Raw genomic sequence first — 15,552 nt, 5'->3', positions numbered from 1 at the left:
TATTTCAATGAGAAATTTGCCCTAAAAATTGGTTCGTCTAAACCGTCACATCTTTAATAAATTACCCTGATATCATGCTTTTATCTAATAAACATAAGTCAAAATAAGACACCTTTGTATGAAGAAGAATTTTGTCAAGGAAGATAACTCTAGCCAAGAAAAAAAAAAAAAAAAAAAAAAAATCTGATGTCATTACTCTATTATGACATCACATTACGTGTTATATTATGATGTCATAGTTAAGCTAGCCTATGTAGATCCACTGGTGTAATTCAAATAGACAAACAGAAGCGAAGCAGTTTCATGCCAGGATGCGTATGGATGACATATCAAAAAGTTTCTGAAAAGTCGGTGTACTCCACTAGATGTACAGTGTATCACACCTATGTTAGTGATCCTTATGCAATATACAGTGAATTCAATAAAATTGAAATTTATATTCTGAAGCTTTATCTGTTTCTCTATGACTACCTGACAGACACACAGACAGATACACACAACACATACATAGACAAACACACACAGACAGACACACACTGATAAACACACACATAGAACGGGTATACACAGACAAACATACATATACAGACAGACAAACACACACACACATACATATACAGACAGACAAACACACACACAGACAAACACACACACGGACAGACAAACACACACACAGACAGACAGACACATAGACAGACAGACACACAAACACATAGTCAGTCACACAGACAAACACATAGACACACAGACACGTACACATGCATGTGCGTGCACGCACACACGTATGCACACAGAAAGACGCGCACACAGACAGACAGACAGACACACACACACACACTCACTCACTGATTGACAGACAGACACACACACAGACAGACAGACAGACAGACAGACAGACACACACATCCATCCATCATTAGCATTGCAAAAAACTTTCATAGAAAATTTATGGCTGAGGAGAAATTTCTTGCACTCACACTCGACCAATTGCTAAGAATACTTCTGACATATTTACTAATCGATGACCTTCAATTTCAATGAAATCAATAATATTAAGTATAAACCTCATATTTAAAGCATAAACATCATATTTAAACACAATAAACAAAAAAATTCTTGCCTGGAAAATTCAAGTTTCAAGCTGATTTGTGCTTAAGGTCACAAACTACCAGGAAATGGAGGAAAATTCGCCTTCAGAAGCCCATGTGTTAATTTTCAGATTTTATTACCATGGCAACCAATTTTCAAAAATAATGTATATGGTTCTTGAAAGCACACATGTGAAAGATTTTAAAGGTCCATCATGACATCTGATGCTAGCCTGGAAATGGGTCGAGATACACTCAGGCACCTGCCATCCTAGAAGTAAAAAAGCAACAAAAATGAGGAAAATATACCCATTTTCAACCCCTCCTAATTCAAAAAAAAAAAAATTTCCCCAGTATAATGACAGATATCAACTTTCAGCAAAATTCCTAACCTTTCCAACAAGGCCAAATTTGCAATGGGGTCCTTGATTCCTTTTCGAGATATTTTACATCAAAGATGCAGCATGCTCTTTTCAACTTACCGTTTAAAGTGAAAGTAGAATTGCCCGTCTAGAAGTCAAACTCTCATACATCTCACAGTCACAGTTTCGAATCCCATAAAAAGGCACTGGATCAATGTAGAATGGTCTCCTCCCTATATTAATACAGATATCAATAACAATGAAACTATTTAAATTCTATAAAATACTCTTTTAACATATTTACATTTTAACCCTGGTCACTTTAGCTTCGTATTGGCAATTCGCCAGGTATATTGAGACTTTAAAGACTGCTTTAAAGACTGCGGAAATTCTACGACATCATGAAATACCTATACTGTTTAAAAATTTAAGTTTTTCCGAGTAAAATGATGTATCATACATGGGGAGTTATTGTTAATTATATCTTGAAATGAGTGAACAAAAACTGCCCTCTTCACATCACTGTTTCCAGCAGAGTTCTTCCCCTTGGTAAAGTTGAAAATAGAATAAAAGACCCAGAACTGAGTGAAATACATGCGATTTTGATTCCAAATAAAGACTAGAATTGTATTTTAAGGAAATTTGATGTGAAATAAAAGGAATTGTAGAGAAAAAAACCCTGAAATGGCCAGTAAGGATGTTAACTTGAGCAATCCTGGAGAGTCTGTTTTTTGTTTTTTCAAGTTCAAAAAAAACTTATTTCAATGAGAAATTTGCCCTAAAAATTGGTTCGTCTAAACCGTCACATCTTTAATAAATTACCCTGATATCATGCTTTTATCTAATAAACATAAGTCAAAATAAGACACCTTTGTATGAAGAAGAATTTTGTCAAGGAAGATAACTCTAGCCAAGAAAAAAAAAAAAAAAAAAAAAAAATCTGATGTCATTACTCTATTATGACATCACATTACGTGTTATATTATGATGTCATAGTTAAGCTAGCCTATGTAGATCCACTGGTGTAATTCAAATAGACAAACAGAAGCGAAGCAGTTTCATGCCAGGATGCGTATGGATGACATATCAAAAAGTTTCTGAAAAGTCGGTGTACTCCACTAGATGTACAGTGTATCACACCTATGTTAGTGATCCTTATGCAATATACAGTGAATTCAATAAAATTGAAATTTATATTCTGAAGCTTTATCTGTTTCTCTATGACTACCTGACAGACACACAGACAGATACACACAACACATACATAGACAAACACACACAGACAGACACACACTGATAAACACACACATAGAACGGGTATACACAGACAAACATACATATACAGACAGACAAACACACACACACATACATATACAGACAGACAAACACACACACAGACAAACACACACACGGACAGACAAACACACACACAGACAGACAGACACATAGACAGACAGACACACAAACACATAGTCAGTCACACAGACAAACACATAGACACACAGACACGTACACATGCATGTGCGTGCACGCACACACGTATGCACACAGAAAGACGCGCACACAGACAGACAGACAGACACACACACACACACTCACTCACTGATTGACAGACAGACACACACACAGACAGACAGACAGACAGACAGACAGACAGACAGCACACACATCCATCCATCATTAGCATTGCAAAAAACTTTCATAGAAAATTTATGGCTGAGGAGAAATTTCTTGCACTCACACTCGACCAATTGCTAAGAATACTTCTGACATATTTACTAATCGATGACCTTCAATTTCAATGAAATCAATAATATTAAGTATAAACCTCATATTTAAAGCATAAACATCATATTTAAACACAATAAACAAAAAAATTCTTGCCTGGAAAATTCAAGTTTCAAGCTGATTTGTGCTTAAGGTCACAAACTACCAGGAAATGGAGGAAAATTCGCCTTCAGAAGCCCATGTGTTAATTTTCAGATTTTATTACCATGGCAACCAATTTTCAAAAATAATGTATATGGTTCTTGAAAGCACACATGTGAAAGATTTTAAAGGTCCATCATGACATCTGATGCTAGCCTGGAAATGGGTCGAGATACACTCAGGCACCTGCCATCCTAGAAGTAAAAAAGCAACAAAAATGAGGAAAATATACCCATTTTCAACCCCTCCTAATTCAAAAAAAAAAAAATTTCCCCAGTATAATGACAGATATCAACTTTCAGCAAAATTCCTAACCTTTCCAACAAGGCCAAATTTGCAATGGGGTCCTTGATTCCTTTTCGAGATATTTTACATCAAAGATGCAGCATGCTCTTTTCAACTTACCGTTTAAAGTGAAAGTAGAATTGCCCGTCTAGAAGTCAAACTCTCATACATCTCACAGTCACAGTTTCGAATCCCATAAAAAGGCACTGGATCAATGTAGAATGGTCTCCTCCCTATATTAATACAGATATCAATAACAATGAAACTATTTAAATTCTATAAAATACTCTTTTAACATATTTACATTTTAACCCTGGTCACTTTAGCTTCGTATTGGCAATTCGCCAGGTATATTGAGACTTTAAAGACTGCGGAAATTCTACGACATCATGAAATACCTATACTGTTTAAAAATTTAAGTTTTTCCGAGTAAAATGATGTATCATACATGGGGAGTTATTGTTAATTATATCTTGAAATGAGTGAACAAAAACTGCCCTCTTCACATCACTGTTTCCAGCAGAGTTCTTCCCCTTGGTAAAGTTGAAAATAGAATAAAAGACCCAGAACTGAGTGAAATACATGCGATTTTGATTCCAAATAAAGACTAGAATTGTATTTTAAGGAAATTTGATGTGAAATAAAAGGAATTGTAGAGAAAAAAACCCTGAAATGGCCAGTAAGGATGTTAACTTGAGCAATCCTGGAGAGTCTGTTTTTTGTTTTTTCAAGTTCAAAAAAAACTTATTTCAATGAGAAATTTGCCCTAAAAATTGGTTCGTCTAAACCGTCACATCTTTAATAAATTACCCTGATATCATGCTTTTATCTAATAAACATAAGTCAAAATAAGACACCTTTGTATGAAGAAGAATTTTGTCAAGGAAGATAACTCTAGCCAAGAAAAAAAAAAAAAAAAAAAAAAAATCTGATGTCATTACTCTATTATGACATCACATTACGTGTTATATTATGATGTCATAGTTAAGCTAGCCTATGTAGATCCACTGGTGTAATTCAAATAGACAAACAGAAGCGAAGCAGTTTCATGCCAGGATGCGTATGGATGACATATCAAAAAGTTTCTGAAAAGTCGGTGTACTCCACTAGATGTACAGTGTATCACACCTATGTTAGTGATCCTTATGCAATATACAGTGAATTCAATAAAATTGAAATTTATATTCTGAAGCTTTATCTGTTTCTCTATGACTACCTGACAGACACACAGACAGATACACACAACACATACATAGACAAACACACACAGACAGACACACACTGATAAACACACACATAGAACGGGTATACACAGACAAACATACATATACAGACAGACAAACACACACACACATACATATACAGACAGACAAACACACACACAGACAAACACACACACGGACAGACAAACACACACACAGACAGACAGACACATAGACAGACAGACACACAAACACATAGTCAGTCACACAGACAAACACATAGACACACAGACACGTACACATGCATGTGCGTGCACGCACACACGTATGCACACAGAAAGACGCGCACACAGACAGACAGACAGACACACACACACACACTCACTCACTGATTGACAGACAGACACACACACAGACAGACAGACAGACAGACAGACAGACAGACAGACAGACACACACATCCATCCATCATTAGCATTGCAAAAAACTTTCATAGAAAATTTATGGCTGAGGAGAAATTTCTTGCACTCACACTCGACCAATTGCTAAGAATACTTCTGACATATTTACTAATCGATGACCTTCAATTTCAATGAAATCAATAATATTAAGTATAAACCTCATATTTAAAGCATAAACATCATATTTAAACACAATAAACAAAAAAATTCTTGCCTGGAAAATTCAAGTTTCAAGCTGATTTGTGCTTAAGGTCACAAACTACCAGGAAATGGAGGAAAATTCGCCTTCAGAAGCCCATGTGTTAATTTTCAGATTTTATTACCATGGCAACCAATTTTCAAAAATAATGTATATGGTTCTTGAAAGCACACATGTGAAAGATTTTAAAGGTCCATCATGACATCTGATGCTAGCCTGGAAATGGGTCGAGATACACTCAGGCACCTGCCATCCTAGAAGTAAAAAAGCAACAAAAATGAGGAAAATATACCCATTTTCAACCCCTCCTAATTCAAAAAAAAAAAAATTTCCCCAGTATAATGACAGATATCAACTTTCAGCAAAATTCCTAACCTTTCCAACAAGGCCAAATTTGCAATGGGGTCCTTGATTCCTTTTCGAGATATTTTACATCAAAGATGCAGCATGCTCTTTTCAACTTACCGTTTAAAGTGAAAGTAGAATTGCCCGTCTAGAAGTCAAACTCTCATACATCTCACAGTCACAGTTTCGAATCCCATAAAAAGGCACTGGATCAATGTAGAATGGTCTCCTCCCTATATTAATACAGATATCAATAACAATGAAACTATTTAAATTCTATAAAATACTCTTTTAACATATTTACATTTTAACCCTGGTCACTTTAGCTTCGTATTGGCAATTCGCCAGGTATATTGAGACTTTAAAGACTGCGGAAATTCTACGACATCATGAAATACCTATACTGTTTAAAAATTTAAGTTTTTCCGAGTAAAATGATGTATCATACATGGGGAGTTATTGTTAATTATATCTTGAAATGAGTGAACAAAAACTGCCCTCTTCACATCACTGTTTCCAGCAGAGTTCTTCCCCTTGGTAAAGTTGAAAATAGAATAAAAGACCCAGAACTGAGTGAAATACATGCGATTTTGATTCCAAATAAAGACTAGAATTGTATTTTAAGGAAATTTGATGTGAAATAAAAGGAATTGTAGAGAAAAAAACCCTGAAATGGCCAGTAAGGATGTTAACTTGAGCAATCCTGGAGAGTCTGTTTTTTGTTTTTTCAAGTTCAAAAAAAACTTATTTCAATGAGAAATTTGCCCTAAAAATTGGTTCGTCTAAACCGTCACATCTTTAATAAATTACCCTGATATCATGCTTTTATCTAATAAACATAAGTCAAAATAAGACACCTTTGTATGAAGAAGAATTTTGTCAAGGAAGATAACTCTAGCCAAGAAAAAAAAAAAAAAAAAAAAAAAATCTGATGTCATTACTCTATTATGACATCACATTACGTGTTATATTATGATGTCATAGTTAAGCTAGCCTATGTAGATCCACTGGTGTAATTCAAATAGACAAACAGAAGCGAAGCAGTTTCATGCCAGGATGCGTATGGATGACATATCAAAAAGTTTCTGAAAAGTCGGTGTACTCCACTAGATGTACAGTGTATCACACCTATGTTAGTGATCCTTATGCAATATACAGTGAATTCAATAAAATTGAAATTTATATTCTGAAGCTTTATCTGTTTCTCTATGACTACCTGACAGACACACAGACAGATACACACAACACATACATAGACAAACACACACAGACAGACACACACTGATAAACACACACATAGAACGGGTATACACAGACAAACATACATATACAGACAGACAAACACACACACACATACATATACAGACAGACAAACACACACACAGACAAACACACACACGGACAGACAAACACACACACAGACAGACAGACACATAGACAGACAGACACACAAACACATAGTCAGTCACACAGACAAACACATAGACACACAGACACGTACACATGCATGTGCGTGCACGCACACACGTATGCACACAGAAAGACGCGCACACAGACAGACAGACAGACACACACACACACACTCACTCACTGATTGACAGACAGACACACACACAGACAGACAGACAGACAGACAGACAGACAGACAGACAGACACACACATCCATCCATCATTAGCATTGCAAAAAACTTTCATAGAAAATTTATGGCTGAGGAGAAATTTCTTGCACTCACACTCGACCAATTGCTAAGAATACTTCTGACATATTTACTAATCGATGACCTTCAATTTCAATGAAATCAATAATATTAAGTATAAACCTCATATTTAAAGCATAAACATCATATTTAAACACAATAAACAAAAAAATTCTTGCCTGGAAAATTCAAGTTTCAAGCTGATTTGTGCTTAAAGACTGCGGAAATTCTACGACATCATGAAATACCTATACTGTTTAAAAATTTAAGTTTTTCCGAGTAAAATGATGTATCATACATGGGGAGTTATTGTTAATTATATCTTGAAATGAGTGAACAAAAACTGCCCTCTTCACATCACTGTTTCCAGCAGAGTTCTTCCCCTTGGTAAAGTTGAAAATAGAATAAAAGACCCAGAACTGAGTGAAATACATGCGATTTTGATTCCAAATAAAGACTAGAATTGTATTTTAAGGAAATTTGATGTGAAATAAAAGGAATTGTAGAGAAAAAAACCCTGAAATGGCCAGTAAGGATGTTAACTTGAGCAATCCTGGAGAGTCTGTTTTTTGTTTTTTCAAGTTCAAAAAAAACTTATTTCAATGAGAAATTTGCCCTAAAAATTGGTTCGTCTAAACCGTCACATCTTTAATAAATTACCCTGATATCATGCTTTTATCTAATAAACATAAGTCAAAATAAGACACCTTTGTATGAAGAAGAATTTTGTCAAGGAAGATAACTCTAGCCAAGAAAAAAAAAAAAAAAAAAAAAAAATCTGATGTCATTACTCTATTATGACATCACATTACGTGTTATATTATGATGTCATAGTTAAGCTAGCCTATGTAGATCCACTGGTGTAATTCAAATAGACAAACAGAAGCGAAGCAGTTTCATGCCAGGATGCGTATGGATGACATATCAAAAAGTTTCTGAAAAGTCGGTGTACTCCACTAGATGTACAGTGTATCACACCTATGTTAGTGATCCTTATGCAATATACAGTGAATTCAATAAAATTGAAATTTATATTCTGAAGCTTTATCTGTTTCTCTATGACTACCTGACAGACACACAGACAGATACACACAACACATACATAGACAAACACACACAGACAGACACACACTGATAAACACACACATAGAACGGGTATACACAGACAAACATACATATACAGACAGACAAACACACACACACATACATATACAGACAGACAAACACACACACAGACAAACACACACACGGACAGACAAACACACACACAGACAGACAGACACATAGACAGACAGACACACAAACACATAGTCAGTCACACAGACAAACACATAGACACACAGACACGTACACATGCATGTGCGTGCACGCACACACGTATGCACACAGAAAGACGCGCACACAGACAGACAGACAGACACACACACACACACTCACTCACTGATTGACAGACAGACACACACACAGACAGACAGACAGACAGACAGACAGACAGACAGACAGACAGACACACACATCCATCCATCATTAGCATTGCAAAAAACTTTCATAGAAAATTTATGGCTGAGGAGAAATTTCTTGCACTCACACTCGACCAATTGCTAAGAATACTTCTGACATATTTACTAATCGATGACCTTCAATTTCAATGAAATCAATAATATTAAGTATAAACCTCATATTTAAAGCATAAACATCATATTTAAACACAATAAACAAAAAAATTCTTGCCTGGAAAATTCAAGTTTCAAGCTGATTTGTGCTTAAGGTCACAAACTACCAGGAAATGGAGGAAAATTCGCCTTCAGAAGCCCATGTGTTAATTTTCAGATTTTATTACCATGGCAACCAATTTTCAAAAATAATGTATATGGTTCTTGAAAGCACACATGTGAAAGATTTTAAAGGTCCATCATGACATCTGATGCTAGCCTGGAAATGGGTCGAGATACACTCAGGCACCTGCCATCCTAGAAGTAAAAAAGCAACAAAAATGAGGAAAATATACCCATTTTCAACCCCTCCTAATTCAAAAAAAAAAAAATTTCCCCAGTATAATGACAGATATCAACTTTCAGCAAAATTCCTAACCTTTCCAACAAGGCCAAATTTGCAATGGGGTCCTTGATTCCTTTTCGAGATATTTTACATCAAAGATGCAGCATGCTCTTTTCAACTTACCGTTTAAAGTGAAAGTAGAATTGCCCGTCTAGAAGTCAAACTCTCATACATCTCACAGTCACAGTTTCGAATCCCATAAAAAGGCACTGGATCAATGTAGAATGGTCTCCTCCCTATATTAATACAGATATCAATAACAATGAAACTATTTAAATTCTATAAAATACTCTTTTAACATATTTACATTTTAACCCTGGTCACTTTAGCTTCGTATTGGCAATTCGCCAGGTATATTGAGACTTTAAAGACTGCGGAAATTCTACGACATCATGAAATACCTATACTGTTTAAAAATTTAAGTTTTTCCGAGTAAAATGATGTATCATACATGGGGAGTTATTGTTAATTATATCTTGAAATGAGTGAACAAAAACTGCCCTCTTCACATCACTGTTTCCAGCAGAGTTCTTCCCCTTGGTAAAGTTGAAAATAGAATAAAAGACCCAGAACTGAGTGAAATACATGCGATTTTGATTCCAAATAAAGACTAGAATTGTATTTTAAGGAAATTTGATGTGAAATAAAAGGAATTGTAGAGAAAAAAACCCTGAAATGGCCAGTAAGGATGTTAACTTGAGCAATCCTGGAGAGTCTGTTTTTTGTTTTTTCAAGTTCAAAAAAAACTTATTTCAATGAGAAATTTGCCCTAAAAATTGGTTCGTCTAAACCGTCACATCTTTAATAAATTACCCTGATATCATGCTTTTATCTAATAAACATAAGTCAAAATAAGACACCTTTGTATGAAGAAGAATTTTGTCAAGGAAGATAACTCTAGCCAAGAAAAAAAAAAAAAAAAAAAAAAAATCTGATGTCATTACTCTATTATGACATCACATTACGTGTTATATTATGATGTCATAGTTAAGCTAGCCTATGTAGATCCACTGGTGTAATTCAAATAGACAAACAGAAGCGAAGCAGTTTCATGCCAGGATGCGTATGGATGACATATCAAAAAGTTTCTGAAAAGTCGGTGTACTCCACTAGATGTACAGTGTATCACACCTATGTTAGTGATCCTTATGCAATATACAGTGAATTCAATAAAATTGAAATTTATATTCTGAAGCTTTATCTGTTTCTCTATGACTACCTGACAGACACACAGACAGATACACACAACACATACATAGACAAACACACACAGACAGACACACACTGATAAACACACACATAGAACGGGTATACACAGACAAACATACATATACAGACAGACAAACACACACACACATACATATACAGACAGACAAACACACACACAGACAAACACACACACGGACAGACAAACACACACACAGACAGACAGACACATAGACAGACAGACACACAAACACATAGTCAGTCACACAGACAAACACATAGACACACAGACACGTACACATGCATGTGCGTGCACGCACACACGTATGCACACAGAAAGACGCGCACACAGACAGACAGACAGACACACACACACACACTCACTCACTGATTGACAGACAGACACACACACAGACAGACAGACAGACAGACAGACAGACAGACAGACAGACACACACATCCATCCATCATTAGCATTGCAAAAAACTTTCATAGAAAATTTATGGCTGAGGAGAAATTTCTTGCACTCACACTCGACCAATTGCTAAGAATACTTCTGACATATTTACTAATCGATGACCTTCAATTTCAATGAAATCAATAATATTAAGTATAAACCTCATATTTAAAGCATAAACATCATATTTAAACACAATAAACAAAAAAATTCTTGCCTGGAAAATTCAAGTTTCAAGCTGATTTGTGCTTAAGGTCACAAACTACCAGGAAATGGAGGAAAATTCGCCTTCAGAAGCCCATGTGTTAATTTTCAGATTTTATTACCATGGCAACCAATTTTCAAAAATAATGTATATGGTTCTTGAAAGCACACATGTGAAAGATTTTAAAGGTCCATCATGACATCTGATGCTAGCCTGGAAATGGGTCGAGATACACTCAGGCACCTGCCATCCTAGAAGTAAAAAAGCAACAAAAATGAGGAAAATATACCCATTTTCAACCCCTCCTAATTCAAAAAAAAAAAAATTTCCCCAGTATAATGACAGATATCAACTTTCAGCAAAATTCCTAACCTTTCCAACAAGGCCAAATTTGCAATGGGGTCCTTGATTCCTTTTCGAGATATTTTACATCAAAGATGCAGCATGCTCTTTTCAACTTACCGTTTAAAGTGAAAGTAGAATTGCCCGTCTAGAAGTCAAACTCTCATACATCTCACAGTCACAGTTTCGAATCCCATAAAAAGGCACTGGATCAATGTAGAATGGTCTCCTCCCTATATTAATACAGATATCAATAACAATGAAACTATTTAAATTCTATAAAATACTCTTTTAACATATTTACATTTTAACCCTGGTCACTTTAGCTTCGTATTGGCAATTCGCCAGGTATATTGAGACTTTAAAGACTGCGGAAATTCTACGACATCATGAAATACCTATACTGTTTAAAAATTTAAGTTTTTCCGAGTAAAATGATGTATCATACATGGGGAGTTATTGTTAATTATATCTTGAAATGAGTGAACAAAAACTGCCCTCTTCACATCACTGTTTCCAGCAGAGTTCTTCCCCTTGGTAAAGTTGAAAATAGAATAAAAGACCCAGAACTGAGTGAAATACATGCGATTTTGATTCCAAATAAAGACTAGAATTGTATTTTAAGGAAATTTGATGTGAAATAAAAGGAATTGTAGAGAAAAAAACCCTGAAATGGCCAGTAAGGATGTTAACTTGAGCAATCCTGGAGAGTCTGTTTTTTGTTTTTTCAAGTTCAAAAAAAACTTATTTCAATGAGAAATTTGCCCTAAAAATTGGTTCGTCTAAACCGTCACATCTTTAATAAATTACCCTGATATCATGCTTTTATCTAATAAACATAAGTCAAAATAAGACACCTTTGTATGAAGAAGAATTTTGTCAAGGAAGATAACTCTAGCCAAGAAAAAAAAAAAAAAAAAAAAAAAATCTGATGTCATTACTCTATTATGACATCACATTACGTGTTATATTATGATGTCATAGTTAAGCTAGCCTATGTAGATCCACTGGTGTAATTCAAATAGACAAACAGAAGCGAAGCAGTTTCATGCCAGGATGCGTATGGATGACATATCAAAAAGTTTCTGAAAAGTCGGTGTACTCCACTAGATGTACAGTGTATCACACCTATGTTAGTGATCCTTATGCAATATACAGTGAATTCAATAAAATTGAAATTTATATTCTGAAGCTTTATCTGTTTCTCTATGACTACCTGACAGACACACAGACAGATACACACAACACATACATAGACAAACACACACAGACAGACACACACTGATAAACACACACATAGAACGGGTATACACAGACAAACATACATATACAGACAGACAAACACACACACACATACATATACAGACAGACAAACACACACACAGACAAACACACACACGGACAGACAAACACACACACAGACAGACAGACACATAGACAGACAGACACACAAACACATAGTCAGTCACACAGACAAACACATAGACACACAGACACGTACACATGCATGTGCGTGCACGCACACACGTATGCACACAGAAAGACGCGCACACAGACAGACAGACAGACACACACACACACACTCACTCACTGATTGACAGACAGACACACACACAGACAGACAGACAGACAGACAGACAGACAGACAGACAGACAGACACACACATCCATCCATCATTAGCATTGCAAAAAACTTTCATAGAAAATTTATGGCTGAGGAGAAATTTCTTGCACTCACACTCGACCAATTGCTAAGAATACTTCTGACATATTTACTAATCGATGACCTTCAATTTCAATGAAATCAATAATATTAAGTATAAACCTCATATTTAAAGCATAAACATCATATTTAAACACAATAAACAAAAAAATTCTTGCCTGGAAAATTCAAGTTTCAAGCTGATTTGTGCTTAAGGTCACAAACTACCAGGAAATGGAGGAAAATTCGCCTTCAGAAGCCCATGTGTTAATTTTCAGATTTTATTACCATGGCAACCAATTTTCAAAAATAATGTATATGGTTCTTGAAAGCACACATGTGAAAGATTTTAAAGGTCCATCATGACATCTGATGCTAGCCTGGAAATGGGTCGAGATACACTCAGGCACCTGCCATCCTAGAAGTAAAAAAGCAACAAAAATGAGGAAAATATACCCATTTTCAACCCCTCCTAATTCAAAAAAAAAAAAATTTCCCCAGTATAATGACAGATATCAACTTTCAGCAAAATTCCTAACCTTTCCAACAAGGCCAAATTTGCAATGGGGTCCTTGATTCCTTTTCGAGATATTTTACATCAAAGATGCAGCATGCTCTTTTCAACTTACCGTTTAAAGTGAAAGTAGAATTGCCCGTCTAGAAGTCAAACTCTCATACATCTCACAGTCACAGTTTCGAATCCCATAAAAAGGCACTGGATCAATGTAGAATGGTCTCCTCCCTATATTAATACAGATATCAATAACAATGAAACTATTTAAATTCTATAAAATACTCTTTTAACATATTTACATTTTAACCCTGGTCACTTTAGCTTCGTATTGGCAATTCGCCAGGTATATTGAGACTTTAAAGACTGCGGAAATTCTACGACATCATGAAATACCTATACTGTTTAAAAATTTAAGTTTTTCCGAGTAAAATGATGTATCATACATGGGGAGTTATTGTTAATTATATCTTGAAATGAGTGAACAAAAACTGCCCTCTTCACATCACTGTTTCCAGCAGAGTTCTTCCCCTTGGTAAAGTTGAAAATAGAATAAAAGACCCAGAACTGAGTGAAATACATGCGATTTTGATTCCAAATAAAGACTAGAATTGTATTTTAAGGAAATTTGATGTGAAATAAAAGGAATTGTAGAGAAAAAAACCCTGAAATGGCCAGTAAGGATGTTAACTTGAGCAATCCTGGAGAGTCTGTTTTTTGTTTTTTCAAGTTCAAAAAAAACTTATTTCAATGAGAAATTTGCCCTAAAAATTGGTTCGTCTAAACCGTCACATCTTTAATAAATTACCCTGATATCATGCTTTTATCTAATAAACATAAGTCAAAATAAGACACCTTTGTATGAAGAAGAATTTTGTCAAGGAAGATAACTCTAGCCAAGAAAAAAAAAAAAAAAAAAAAAAAATCTGATGTCATTACTCTATTATGACATCACATTACGTGTTATATTATGATGTCATAGTTAAGCTAGCCTATGTAGATCCACTGGTGTAATTCAAATAGACAAACAGAAGCGAAGCAGTTTCATGCCAGGATGCGTATGGATGACATATCAAAAAGTTTCTGAAAAGTCGGTGTACTCCACTAGATGTACAGTGTATCACACCTATGTTAGTGATCCTTATGCAATATACAGTGAATTCAATAAAATTGAAATTTATATTCTGAAGCTTTATCTGTTTCTCTATGACTACCTGACAGACACACAGACAGATACACACAACACATACATAGACAAACACACACAGACAGACACACACTGATAAACACACACATAGAACGGGTATACACAGACAAACATACATATACAGACAGACAAACACACACACACATACATATACAGACAGACAAACACACACACAGACAAACACACACACGGACAGACAAACACACACACAGACAGACAGACACATAGACAGACAGACACACAAACACATAGTCAGTCACACAGACAAACACATAGACACACAGACACGTACACA

Source organism: Ostrea edulis, chromosome 3 (assembly GCF_947568905.1).
Source record: "Ostrea edulis chromosome 3, xbOstEdul1.1, whole genome shotgun sequence".
NCBI lineage: Eukaryota > Metazoa > Mollusca > Bivalvia > Ostreida > Ostreidae > Ostrea > Ostrea edulis.
The sequence above is the reverse complement of the archived record's forward strand: the minus strand, read 5'-3'. Positions refer to the sequence as shown.